The sequence below is a fragment of the Phocoena sinus genome, chromosome 4 (assembly GCF_008692025.1).
Source record: "Phocoena sinus isolate mPhoSin1 chromosome 4, mPhoSin1.pri, whole genome shotgun sequence".
In the NCBI taxonomy this organism is placed as follows: Eukaryota; Metazoa; Chordata; class Mammalia; order Artiodactyla; family Phocoenidae; genus Phocoena; species Phocoena sinus.
Genome location: NC_045766.1, coordinates 107,605,447 through 107,618,829, shown reverse-complemented (window position 1 = coordinate 107,618,829; position 13,383 = coordinate 107,605,447). Strand labels below are relative to the sequence as shown.

The following is a 13,383-nucleotide window of genomic DNA, read 5'->3' as shown; positions in this document are numbered from 1 at the left end:
AAAAGAAAGAAAAAATATGTTTACTTCCATGGCAATGGCCTGTATTTATATCAAACAGAAGACCCAGAGTTTCTGGAGCAGTCTAACTTGTATGGTGGCTTGGAAGTCAGACTGCCTAGTTCTGAATCCAAATTTGGGGTCATATCAGCTAAGCAAACTTGGTTAAGATATATACTCCTTCCCCTTCCTCGCTATCCCTCTTGGGACTCTTTTTTAAAAGTTGAGTTTATAAGACAAAAGAACAGTCATGCTATTAAAAGAAAAAATAACAGAGTTATAGTCATATTCACATTTGTAGCCTTGCATAAACACTCATCAATCTACCAGTTTTTCCTCTTCAGGAATTAATATGCAAAAAGAAAGCACAAGAAGCTTTGGGATTCCTTGGTTTTAAGATTCACTGCTCCAACTTAGCATTTCAAAGTGAGGCGTATTTAACAAACTTCCAGTTACCTAAACACAATTAAAACTCATAATCACTGATCAAAAATTAACATAGTTTGTATGAGAACATCACACAACACATCAGACCTCTCTAGGAGCATCACCCGCAGAGCTGTTAATGAACAGGCATCCGAGAACATGCCTTGACCTTGTTTCTCTAGATAGAGGGGAAAGAGTATAACACAAAGAGGACAGAAGGAAAGTTAACCAAAGCAAGCAGGATTCAGAAAAGTTTCATATGTAAATGCAACTTTCCAACAAAGAATGGATGATGCAATAACCATATAAAGGGAGCCATATTTGTGATGCAAATAGACAGCTAAACAAGTCCTAACTCATGGCAGAAGTACATAGAGGCAATAGCAACCATTCAGGTATGTGTGTCTAGTTGCTTAGACTGTTACACATTCTAGCTACAGGCAAGGCAGTTTAATGGTCAAGAGCAACAAACATGATACTATGACCTTAGTACCTTGCAAATAACACAGATTTCAGACTGTGTTACTAATATAATACAATCACAAACTCTGACAACTTAAACAGTGTCTATTTTTCTTTATGGAAGAAGAATTTGATACTATTATCCTAATATTTAAATTTAAATAATCTACATTTTGGAAGTTATAAGAGGAAAAGCAAGTAAATACTTGAATATAAAAGATTAAAGAAATTAAAAAAAAAAACAGGATATCATCCACAAACACACATACTAAAAATAAAGCAATTTTTATATAACAATGAATGTATCAATGGACAGACCCAATACTCAGGACATTTCTGTTTAATGGAAAAGTCGTTCTTGGGACATAGAATGTTAAAATATCTTCTCTTTACTATTCCTCATTTGATATAAATTACCACCATCTTAGTTCAGAGAACCACAATTTTGAAGAAACTATGAACTTTTCTCCTTATATTCACTGAATGCCAGTAATAGTAGACAGCAAATGTTATGCCATGTGTTTCTGTTAATTAAGCTCCTTTGCTTGTAAGCCATTTAAAGAATGGAAGAGAAATCTCAATTCAAGAGTCTCTAGATATTAACTCATGGTTAAATCATTTCTATTATGCTCATAAATATGATTTTTAATTTTCAAGAGCTCTTTTATTTAAGCAAAGGTTCATATATAATAGATTCTCCCTTGATATTGATACCCAAATGAGGGTACAGAAAATTTTGCCAAAATTACATATTTTTTTTAGCAAGCTTGGACCTAAATGCCATTATCCCAATTCATAAATGGGTGTAAGATTAATTGGCATTATTATTGAATACTTGGGCATGCTGGAATCCAAGTTTTTATAATTCCGAGTTCCGCTGATTACCAAGCTTATTACATTTCCCTGGTGGAAAACTCTGCACTCTTGTACATTTGTATTAAATGAAGAGTCACTCACTCTTGGGTCTCTTTTTCCTTCACCGGGAGGTATAGTAGGGTTCTTGGTGTAACACTGTAGATTTTGGTACATTTAAAACAAACAAGTGCTACCTTCTTTGTGTCCCACCTTAGTCTGAAGTGACTCAGGGAAACTGTGCCTCTAGATGGCCACAGTAAAGTTAAACAAGAGATTAATCTGAAACATAGTCACTGAGACATTTACCCCAAAATATTAACTGGATGCCTTCTGTGGACCTAGCTCTATACTAGGCAAAGTTGTTTGGTCTGAGTACTCTTTTCATAATGTCTACATGACAGAAATTAATGCCAGGCTGTGGATTGCATTGGGACCACATATATCTGAAAAACTAAGAACCCCAGAGTTTCAGTTGAGTTTTAAAAAGACAGCAGAGGCTAATGGAATAAAATTTCTTTTAAAAGAACCAGTATTGCTTAGTAGTTAAACAATCTGTGGATTAGACAGCCTGAATTTGCAACATGACTCTGCCACATATAATCTTGGATAATCTACTCAATCTCTCTATGTATCACTTTCTTGCAAAAAGAATAATAAAGCCAATGTGTATACTAAAGTTAGGAAATAAATTAGACTCTGTATGTGACACACTTCCCACTGGGGTTGGCAAATGATAAGTATTTAATAAATATTAACCACTATGATTCTGTTCTAGGTGATGGGACTTGGAGAATGAGAAGAATTAACACAGACACAGGAGCAAAACAAGTGCAGTCCAAGCAGTGGACAGAGTATGATTAAAGGCTTAGAATAAAGACATTATTTACACAGCCTTCATTCCTGTATGATCTGGTTTCTACTCACCTCTCTAAACTTTCACACCATCTCAAATACATTCATTGTAATTTAACTACATTGGCATTCATTTTGTTGAACATGCTCAGATTCTCCTCATCTCCAGACTGTCGCACACATTCTCTTCACCTTTCATCTGCCTAAATCTCGCTTACTCTTCAGATTTTAATTTAAGTTCTCTTCTTCATGAAAGCCTTTGCTGAAACATGCATTAGCCCCAATTACAGTAGCTCCTATTCATTTAAAATCTCATTGAATTCTGAAAAACACAATAATTTACCTCTGTATTTAAAAATATTTCAGGGGGCTTCCCTGGTGGCACAGTGGTTGAGAGTCCGCCTGCCGGTGCAGGGGATGCGGGTTTGTGCCCCAGTCTGGGGGGATCCCGCATGCCACAGAGCGGCTAGGCCTGTGAGCCATGGCCGCTGGGCCTGCGCGTCCGGAGCCTGTGCTCTGCGACGGGAGAGGCCACAGCAGTGAGAGGCCCACGTACCGCAAAAAAAAAGAAAAGAAAAAAAATTTCAGTTCTCCTGCTGAACTTTGAATCCCACAGGAACAAGAACTGTATCTTTCTTGTGTACCAGTATAGCCCAGGAGCCTAAAATAACACCCAACATAGTAAAGAGTCAGTATATTTTTCTGGTACATAAATGAGTGAATAAATGAGCATGCAATAAAGTCTACATCTTTTCAGAAGTAGTTTGGAGACTAACTTAGATGAAAGAAAATGTTAAGGTTAGCAAATAAGATGATATCAGTTACTTAAGATGAAGTCAGCTGGGGACTTCCCTGGTGGTGCTGTGGTTAAGAATATGCCTGCCAATGCAGAGAACATGGGTTCAATCCCTGGGAAGATCCCACATGCCGTGGAGCAACTAAACCTGTGTGCCACAAATACTGAGCCTGTGGTCTAGAGCCTGCACACCACAGCTACTGAGCCCGCATGCTGCAACTACTGAAGCCCACGCTTCTAGAGCCTGTGCTCCACAACAAGAGAAGCCACCACAATGAGTAGCCCCTGCTTGCGGCAACTAGAGAAAGCCCACACGCAGCAATGAAGACCCAACGCAGCTAAAAATAAATTAAAAAAAAAAGATGAAGTCAGTTGATGGAGAGCTTTCATTATCAGTCTAACTTGTTTGCAACCAAAAGGAAGTAAAGATTTTAAGTTTTGTATTTTTTTTATTAGCATTTGATTCACATTCATTTATGTAATACTGGTCACATACTTTTCAGGAAAGTTTTGTAGGAAGAGGTGAAGATTGAATACCAAATAGGGTGCTCTTACAAAGAGGCACGTGAAGTGATAAATGACCTAAACAAAATAAGTGTGAATTAGAATTTGAATTCTGAAATTTCCAAGAGAGTACATTTTTTAAAATGAGAAAAATCAGAATTTTATTCTATGCCCTTAGACTTATTTCATGGATTGTCTTTTTGTTATTTTTTTTTTTAATTTGGAGTGACATATGGGTTACAGTTGTGGGGACACAGATAAGACTTTAAAGCCTTGCTTCTCAACATGTGGCCCAGTCTCAATAGCACGAACAAACCTACAGGTTTCTTAGAAATGAAGAATTCCAGGACCTACCCAGAACTGTTGAACTAAAATCTACATGTTGCCAAAATTTTCATATCATTTATATGCACAATTAACTATGAGAAGTACTACTTTAAGTGTCTTAGTCTGGCCATAGTTAATGTTATCCTGAGATAGTGAGTGAACACCAAATACTCAAAGAGAAGAATTAATAGATCTTGAAAACTAATTACATTCAGAGATGGAATAAAGGTAACTGTCATTGATTTTAACATTTCAATACTAACAACTGATAAAATGACAGTGTATTTTAACAACAACAAAATAGGGTACACTTTGGATTGCAAAGTACTCATGTGAAGACATACTACAGAAATGTTAAAGCTGTTTCTGCAATGATATCTGGGCTCAAGGTGCAAATTCCAATGTAAAGATAAAGCTTCAGGTTGTTTCAGCTGCCAGATCAATTGGTAATTCCTGTTTTATATCTGTAAACAAGGATCTTACCAAATCTTTCTATTCTTGAAAACATTCGGTTATTCTTTAGAAGGTGGAGTCAGTATTTTCAGATTAAATAATTTCCAACCACATGACCCTCTGTGCTGAATTTACAGGTACTAATCTAATCTTATTTTTTTCCCAAACACCAGCTCTCCCTCAGGGCCTAGTTCAAAGCTCACATCTCACCTATGAAGGGACTGGGGCTTCTCCAACTGAAGATGACCTAGATATCATTTACGCATTATCAAAGAGAATAAATTTAATGGTTTCAAAACAAAAATCTATGTAAACTATTTTTTTCTTTCTTCTCTTAACACACTGTTATATGTTTCCATTTTATAGGCTCTTATTTCCTTATTGGCTTATATTAACTAAACACCTATTTTATCAAATCTTTACTGATTCCATCATTTAGAAACACAAGGTTGGCATTAAAGATACAGAGAGGAGAAATCAATAGTATCTGTCTTTTAACATGTTCAGAGGCTTATGACAAAGACATAATAAATCATCAATTTTATTAAAATATGATGGCTGTGAGAAAGTTACACAAGCTACAATTTATGTACATCCAGCATCTCTGGAGAAACAGGGAGAGAACTTAAAATTATTTGGGGAATATAGATCATAGTCCATGCCTTGTGTTTTTTATTTTCCTAAATATTCCTCTCTCTCTATCCTCACATACTTTTTTTTTTTTTTTTTTTTGCTGGAATAGAAATGTAGTAGACACTAATTAAATATTTTTGAGTAACTGACAACCAAATCATATCCATGTGTTCTATTAAGAGCATAAAAATAAAATTAGTAAGATTTTCTTTTTGAGAAACATTATTTGTAAAACTAAAAGCATGTTTTACTATTTGCTGTATTACTTATTGCATCAAAAAACAGTGACTCGGGCTTCCCTGGTGGCGCAGTAGTTGAGAGACCGCCTGCCGATGCAGGGGACACGGGTTCGTGCCCCGGTCTGGGAAGATCCCACATGCCGCGGAGCGGCTAGGCCCGTGAGCCATGGCCGCTGAGCCTGCGAGTCCGGAGCCCGTGCTCCGCAACGGGAGAGACCGCAACAGTGAGAGGCCCGCGTACCGCAAAAAAAAAAAAAAAAAAAAAAACAGTGACTCATGTAGGATAAATTAGTATCTTAATTCTCAGAACCTTGAAATAGATAAACAGTTGCATGGAAATGTGCTACTTTAAAGCAGATAACTTACCTGAATCGTACTCTACTGGCAGCTATTTCTTTTGTACTTAGTTTTTAGCACTGTATTTTTTTTTTAAAGTAAATGTTTTTCTCTTTAAATTCATCAAGCTGAGACTCAAATGGTTTAGAATAAAGAGAGGTTGATCACAGACAGGACAGCTAAACAAAAACAGAACCTTCCCCAAATTCTATAATCTTCTCTTGGGCTGAGTAGAGAAGTTAGAATAGCCTCAGGCCAGCCACTCATTCAGAAATTACCCTTCGTAAAGATAAATGCGAACAAGGAATCCTTTACTTCCCTGATATTCCTAGGAATTCTCACCCTCCCCCCATCCTCCTATCTACAGCAGATCCCAGTAACCACCTCAAATATTTTCCCCAAATCCAAGCCTCATCCAAATCTAGACTTCTTCAGACTACAGTCAATCGGGCATTCCACATCCATAGATTCAACCAACCAGTTTGAAAACATTAAAAAAAAAAAAAAAAATCCAGAAAGTTCTCAAAAGCAAAACCTGAATTTGCCATGTGCCTGCATTTACAAAGCATCTATATTGTATTTACAACTGTTTACCTAGTATTTATAGTGTATTAGGTAATATAAGTAATCTAGAGATGATTTAATACAGGAGGATGTGTGTAGTTTATATGCAGATACTATGTCATTCTATATAAGGGACTTGAGAATCTGTGGATTTTGGCATCCACAGGGGTCCTGTAAACAATCCCTTGTGGATACTGAGGGACAACTGTATGACTAAAGGAGTAAGGATGAGCTCCTCTAAGGTTGAAATGATAATACTGAAGGATGACTCGAGGCACTAAAGACGTGATCCTTTCTCACCTCATCTACCTCAGCCCTTCCATGCATGGGCTGTTTCCTTGCTTCCTCTTTTGTCATCCTGAGTTTGTTAGTGAAGATGAATGGAAGAGGTGGAACAAAAGGGACATTGCTCAATCATCTGTTTCTCAGGCCCAAAACGTAGAAACATTTTGTAATGTAAGGTTGTGATGGGGTCCCATTTTAAAAGTCTGATTGTGAGTGCCAAAGACTTCATTTAATTTTAATTTATTTCTGGTTGGTTTGTTCCCAGTGAATTGAATGTTCTTGCCTTGTTGCGAAAGAATTTGGAGATGAAGCAGGGACATTAAGAAAGTAAAGTGAGAATTTATTTAAGTAAGGACATGCTCTCAGTGGGAGAACAGGCAGACAGGTGGGGAGCTGCTGCCCTGGGTTTCTTTGGCAAGCTGGTTATGAGGGGCATACAAATGAAGGGGCAGAATATTCACTGGGGAAGGAGGAGTTCGGGGGTCATATTCCCTGATTTTCATCCCAGCTCCATCTTCCCAAGGGGAGGAGGGACTTTTGTCCTTATTTAGCTTAGATCAGAAGTGTCATGGTGTCAGTGCATGATGGGTACTTCTTATCTGTAAGGCTAATTTTATTGTAATGAGAACACAATGAGCAACAGGTTACATTCGGATGCAGGAGATTCCCGCCTTTCCCCACCTTTGTTTGTCTGCTTCCAGGACACTTATCACCCAAAAGGTGTGGTTTTCTGTCAGTCTGGAGGTTCCTGCTTTTCTTTGTCTGCCGAGGGATCCCCCCCGCTGTTTGCAAGATGCAAGATTTCTGCCACCTGGCCCCTTCCAGCATTTCTCTGCTCATATCTAGCTACCTGCCTGCTGTAACAGGTTCAGAATGCCCATGCCCACTCCAGGATATTTTAGGGTAATGGGTACTCTTACCATGGGAAATTAAGCAAAGTGATAGTTCTGATGGTTAAGGTGAAGCATAACTTTTTTTCTTCTATTTTATATTTTACAACTTCTCTAAGAGTAAAGGGATACCTTATTTAAATTTAGTGGGATCCCCAGAGATAAATGAAATTGAAGCTTCAGTTTTTATAAAAAGCAAGAAATGTTTCCACTTGGTGCACCTGCAAATGCTAACATTAACTCAGAACCTATGTTGCAGATACATAAAATTTAATTGGTACTCCTTTATCTATTTGTTGTAGAAATTCTTTCAGTAAATTTTAGATTTCCAGCAAAGTTTGAACTTCCATTTTGGCACATTTGGCACACTGCAGTTTTTTGTTTGTTTCTTGGTGGTTACTGGATATATTTCGAGGGAGTCCTCTACATCCTGCTCATACTTACAAGTTCAGAGAGTTGCAAATCAGTCTCAGGGTTAGAGGCCTCTCCCATGGCAATAGTAGCTTTACTGGGATTAAGGATCCTCAACTGAAATCAGGTTTGAATATCCCCTCCCCTTAGCTGTGTCACTAGGGTACATGGGTGTTTGTCCCTATATCCTGGAGTATAAGGATATTTTTGCAATATAGGTAAAGGCATTTTTAAAAGTTGTAGCGAACCATCTGTTTTAGGAGTGTGGCCCTCAGCATGCTACATAGTGACTGCTCTTCCTCCACATGGGAAACCACTGACTGGCTTGCACATTGCACAGGGTATCAGTCTCTCCCTTAAGCACTCTAAAGGGTGGGGGTGAGTGCCAGATCGAGACACACAATCATGGTCACAGGGTAAGAGTCATTGCTTTGAGCCTAGTGTCAATTATGGCTTATGTTAGAATCAAGACACATGATTCAATCTGAGAGGCACAGATAGTTCCCAGCCCAGACACATGAGCTACAGCCATTTGAAGGAGGCCTCCAATTTCATATTACTAAATGCCAGTTATCAACACTTTCAACTTAGATCAGTTAAATCTATAAGAGAAACTTTGAGGGCTCAGTAAATGCCACACAAAGCAACACAGCTCAAAGCAACACAGCTCAAAGCACAAACTAGCCAGCAGGCAACCCCTAAAAGTTCACGCTTGCCAGCAGGCAACAAAACCAGTCAACAAGCAAAAGAATTAAAAGAAAGACCTTCCTGTGCTGGTCATTGTCTGGCTAACCCCCTCCAGTCATTTTATTCACCCCACAGCAGTGGAATGGACCCTCCCCCTAAACTTTTGGTTAGGCTATTAAGACGTATTGTGCCACATTCAACTAGGAGGGGTTTTTGTTTATTTGTTTCACAGTCAGTACCATACCTTTATTCCAATGGCACTAACGCAGCTGGAGGTGCTTACAGTGACACTGCACAAGATTTCCTACCTTCTAGTTTCTGTCCAAAGAGAATGTCTACCTGCCTGTTCGTTCCCTCTTTCTGGGGGAAAATCCCCTATGGTCCATTTACACAATTAAACCTCTTACTGCGCCTATTTTTAAAATCTGCGGGTCACTTGAGTTTCCCTCTGAAGAAATGAAAGTCAAAGTATCGGGTGTCCCATCCCCTCCCTCAGCTCCACAAGCCAAATAAATACCTGCAGCGAGGGCACTTCTCTTGCCTCTGAAATCTTGAACATCAAAAGAAATGGCATCAAGTGTTCCTGTTGAGTGATGGCCCAGAGTACGCTCCAGAAATCTGTCAGACGGAGCATCACTGTGTCTGGACCCTCTCAAGGTGTCGTGAGGAGAACGCGAAGGCTTATTGTTGTGGTAGATATCGCGGCTGGGAGCTCGTGCTGCGCAAGTCCCGCCTACAATTTGTCCAGCAAGTCGGCCTGGGCTGGGATGCCTTCCGTCAGGCCTTTGTGCTCGTCGGTCTCAGCCCCCACCTGGCTGGGGTTGCCGGCTTCTGTCAAAGGGATCTCTGAGCAGGATCTGCCATTGGTCAAACATGCACTGCGGGAAAGCCCGGCTGTCGGCTTGGCTGGGACTTTGCCTTGGCGGTAAAGCCAAAAGATTTCATTTTCAGGCACGTAGGCCTGTACCACAAACCTGGGGCTTCCGGCCACCTGGAAGTACTCAAAGACGTGTCCCTGCTTCCAGTTCGGGAAAGGATAGATGCCACCGACCACGTGTTCTATACAGGCGTTCCCACAGGAAGACGAGCTCCAGGAGCTGGGGCTGGGCGGTCAGCAGGCCCCGCAGGCGGAGCGCGGCCGGGCAGTGGGGATGATCCGGCAGACCCCGCGCTCAGTGAAGTCTGTGCGCAGCCTCATTATCATGAACATCAGAGCGCATGTCAAGCAGGTGTTTCTCCTCACACAGTGGCCTCCTGCTTGGTGGCTCCCTGGAAGCTGCGGCACGCTGTCCTTCATCTCGTTGAGGTACTGCACGCCCTTGGCAGTGTCGGTGAGGACTTGGGGGCAGGTGCCGTGGGGTTCAAAGCACCTCTTCTTGCGGGCCTCGGCCACATCCCGCTCGTACTCCTCCCACAGGTAGCGAGTTTGCTGCTTGAGCTCCTGGCAGGTGGAAACCTCATCCTGTTAAGTGCCCTTGGCCAGGACGTCAGGGAAGGGCCACACCGATATGTACAACCCATTGTGCTTGTTGCGGGACCTGGACAAGCAGAGCACGTTCAAGTCTTCGCTTAAGGTCTCACGGCACAAGAAAACTGGGCCGTATTTCTTGATGGGAATCAGACACAGCCCTCCTCCTCCGCGTCCTTCAGGTGGATCTCCAGGTGCTGCTCATCAGCCCCCGCAAAGATGTGCTCACCTGATTCCTCTGTGATGCACTGCACTGTAGCGTCGGCCTCTTTGCTCCCCCCCCCCCCCCCCATGCTTCAAACCCTCTACCAGCTTGGGCAGGTCAGCCAAGTACTTGGCCTCCAAGGTAATCCTGACAACTGGGGCTCACGCTGAACTTCATCACCTGCATGTTGTGGGCATATTCAGAAGTGGTGATGGTGCCCGTATTCACTGGAAACTGGTCGATGCCCAGTAGGCCCATAATGTTCCTCCAAGGCATGTCCTCGTTGCGCTCCACATAACGTCCCATCGTAAGGATTATTCTCTGGATCGGCTTCAGGTACAGGTTTTCCTTCCTCTGGGGCATGAAATTGGGGGCACGTATTGGGGTGATAATTTGCATTGTATACAAATGTCGTATCCTTATGTCGTACACCCAAAACTAATATAATGTTATATGTCAGTTATACCTTGATAAAAAATTATTTTTTTACAAAAAAATTAAGAAGGTATGAAAAGGTTTATTACTCATATAATGATACTTTCTTTAGAAAGCAGGGACATCTCCCAAGCAGGTCCAAAATTGTCAGCTTCAGCAAAAGAAGAGACTAGTTTGGCTTTTATTGTGATTCAGGGATAGTGTTGGAGTGAGCGTTCCTGTGAGTAGGCTAGGGTTTGCATGGTTTGAATTTCTGACTGTTGCCAAAGGAGGGAACACCTAGTCTTTCTCATCAGCTTAGTAAGTTGTGTTGCAGAAGGGGGAAGAAGTGGTTGAAAGCTGTCAGCAGTTAAACGTCAAAAATGAAGTCGGAGTGTTTCATTAAAATGCCACATGAGTTCTCTATTTCAGGGCTTTTGCAATGACTACTTTATTTTCCATGAGTTATCTTTCTACTGATAAAAATATAGCAAGATGTTGATGATTTCTTCTGTTGTTCTATAATTGTGGCTTAAGCTGAGAATAAACTACCTTAAGTACTTCACACTTTGAATTCAGAGAGCCACCAGAAGTTGGAATTATTGAGAGGTGGAAGTTAGAGAATGCACATGTGTCAACCCTACTCATCCCCACTAATTACTATAGAATGCAGATTGCCAAATAAGAATGTGATTGGTGTCTGGGGGAGATTATTTTTCATGGAAAGTGAGCCTTTGCCACTTTGAAGACATGGAATTGATGTCTATGAGTTTTGCTTCTAAAAATTGGTAAAGCCTTCAATAAGGGGAAACATTTTTCATTCTTTGTGCCTTTGCTTAGGAGGACTTACTGATATGGTCTTGTGCTAACAGAAGAGAAGAAAGAAGAATAGGAAGGAGAGCAAAAGTGAGAGAGAGAGAATGAGGGAGAGAGGGTGTGAGAGAGAGTGTGTGTGTGTAGACTGTAAAACATGGAGCCAGGAACCTCTCTTCTAAGTGCATAGAGGAGCATTCTGCAGGGGTTCAGCAGACCTACAAGGACAGATACAATTGGAGGATATAGTCTTGTCATTACACCTGATAATTTGGGGAATAAAGGGACAAAAAAGGGACAAGGACATAGGCATTAGAGGAATGCAATACGAAGATCATCAGCTGAAGGCCAGCTAAGAGATAAGGCCAAACCTACAAATGTAAAAATGCCTAGGGGAGCTGCACACAAATGAACACCTTATCATGGTGTTTGGAGCTCACAGACAAGGAACAGAATAGTTATATCCAAGCAAGGAAAAGACTGCAGTCCTGCCTGTGGAAGTAAGGAAATATTGGACATTTTACCTTTTCCTTCTCATGACTTAACAAACAAGAGGAACTAGTACCTAAAGAAGTAGGAGAAGGAGGTATATAAAGGACAGACCATAATTTTCTCTTCTTAACTCCATTTTTCTGTAGCCCATAGTAGGTCTAGTCTGTGCTGGATGTGGGAAAGGTAAGGGAGGAAAACTTACTGTTGAGTTTGAAACTGAGCATTAACTTGTAGCATTAACTTGAATCTGGTCTTTTAGTGAACTTTTAGCAGGAAATTTTACCATGGTACCACTTGAGGATAGTTATTAAAAAATAAAACTGAAAAATTTATGTCAGATACATTTACATAACTGGATCCTTCCAGGCTTAAGCTGTCAGCTAAGGTGTTACATCCCTGTAGAGACACCTCTTACTATCAAATTTGTGTTTTTGTCGTCTCAATTGTGAGAAAATACAGTAGACAAATGGAATCTGAAGCTCACTGGCCTTCTCTGTCTTTCAAATGTGGGCACAAATGCTCAAACAAATACAGAATTATCCAAATATACACTTATTATAGGATATATCACCTTCACCTATGGAGTGTTTATACAGCAAGAAAAGTAAGATTCTAGACTGAACATTGAAAAACATCAATATTTGTTAAAGAATTGCTCACAGAGAAATGAGAGGAAGCAGAGTTAAAAAGTTGTAAGTGGACCAGAATAACATGGGGTTAAACTCGAAGAAGGAAGGGATGAATGAAGGCAAAAAAAAATTCCCCTAGGGTAAATACTAAGATGTTCCACTGAGGGTAGTATTTTGGAGATCTAAGTGTCTTGGCAAAAAGTATTTCTACAACATGTAGAGAGAAGTAGTTTGAATAATGAATGAGAATGGGGAAAAGTTGTTGAATACCAACCATGAAGCTGTATGGGAGCCCCTACATGTGGTAAAAAACAAACTGTTTCATAAACATCAACAGAAAATTTAAAAATAAAAAATAGTTTACTTACCTATTTTTAAAAATTATCTCAGCTAGGAAAATGTCACTAGAAAAAAATATGGATATCCATTGCATAATTTTCATAAAAGACAGTTCCTACACTACCTGGTTTGCAATTTATGACATCATCTAATGATGCCAACTGTGCAAGCTATAGTGGAATGCTACCTGAGTCATACTCTAGGTTTGGGAACTGGCTAGCTGTACAACCTTTGGAAGACATTTGTCTTCTCTGTATCTCAGTTTATGAATTTAGTCAATTTTGACTAAACCTCTAGGCTTTACAT

The 13,383-nt window shown here is 40.3% G+C and overlaps 1 pseudogene; it reads right to left on the bottom strand.

The window, feature by feature from the left end:
- Positions 1-9,450: 9,450 nt before the first annotated feature.
- On the bottom strand, positions 9,451-10,789 carry LOC116752685 (annotated as a pseudogene).
- Positions 10,790-13,383: the final 2,594 nt, after the last annotated feature.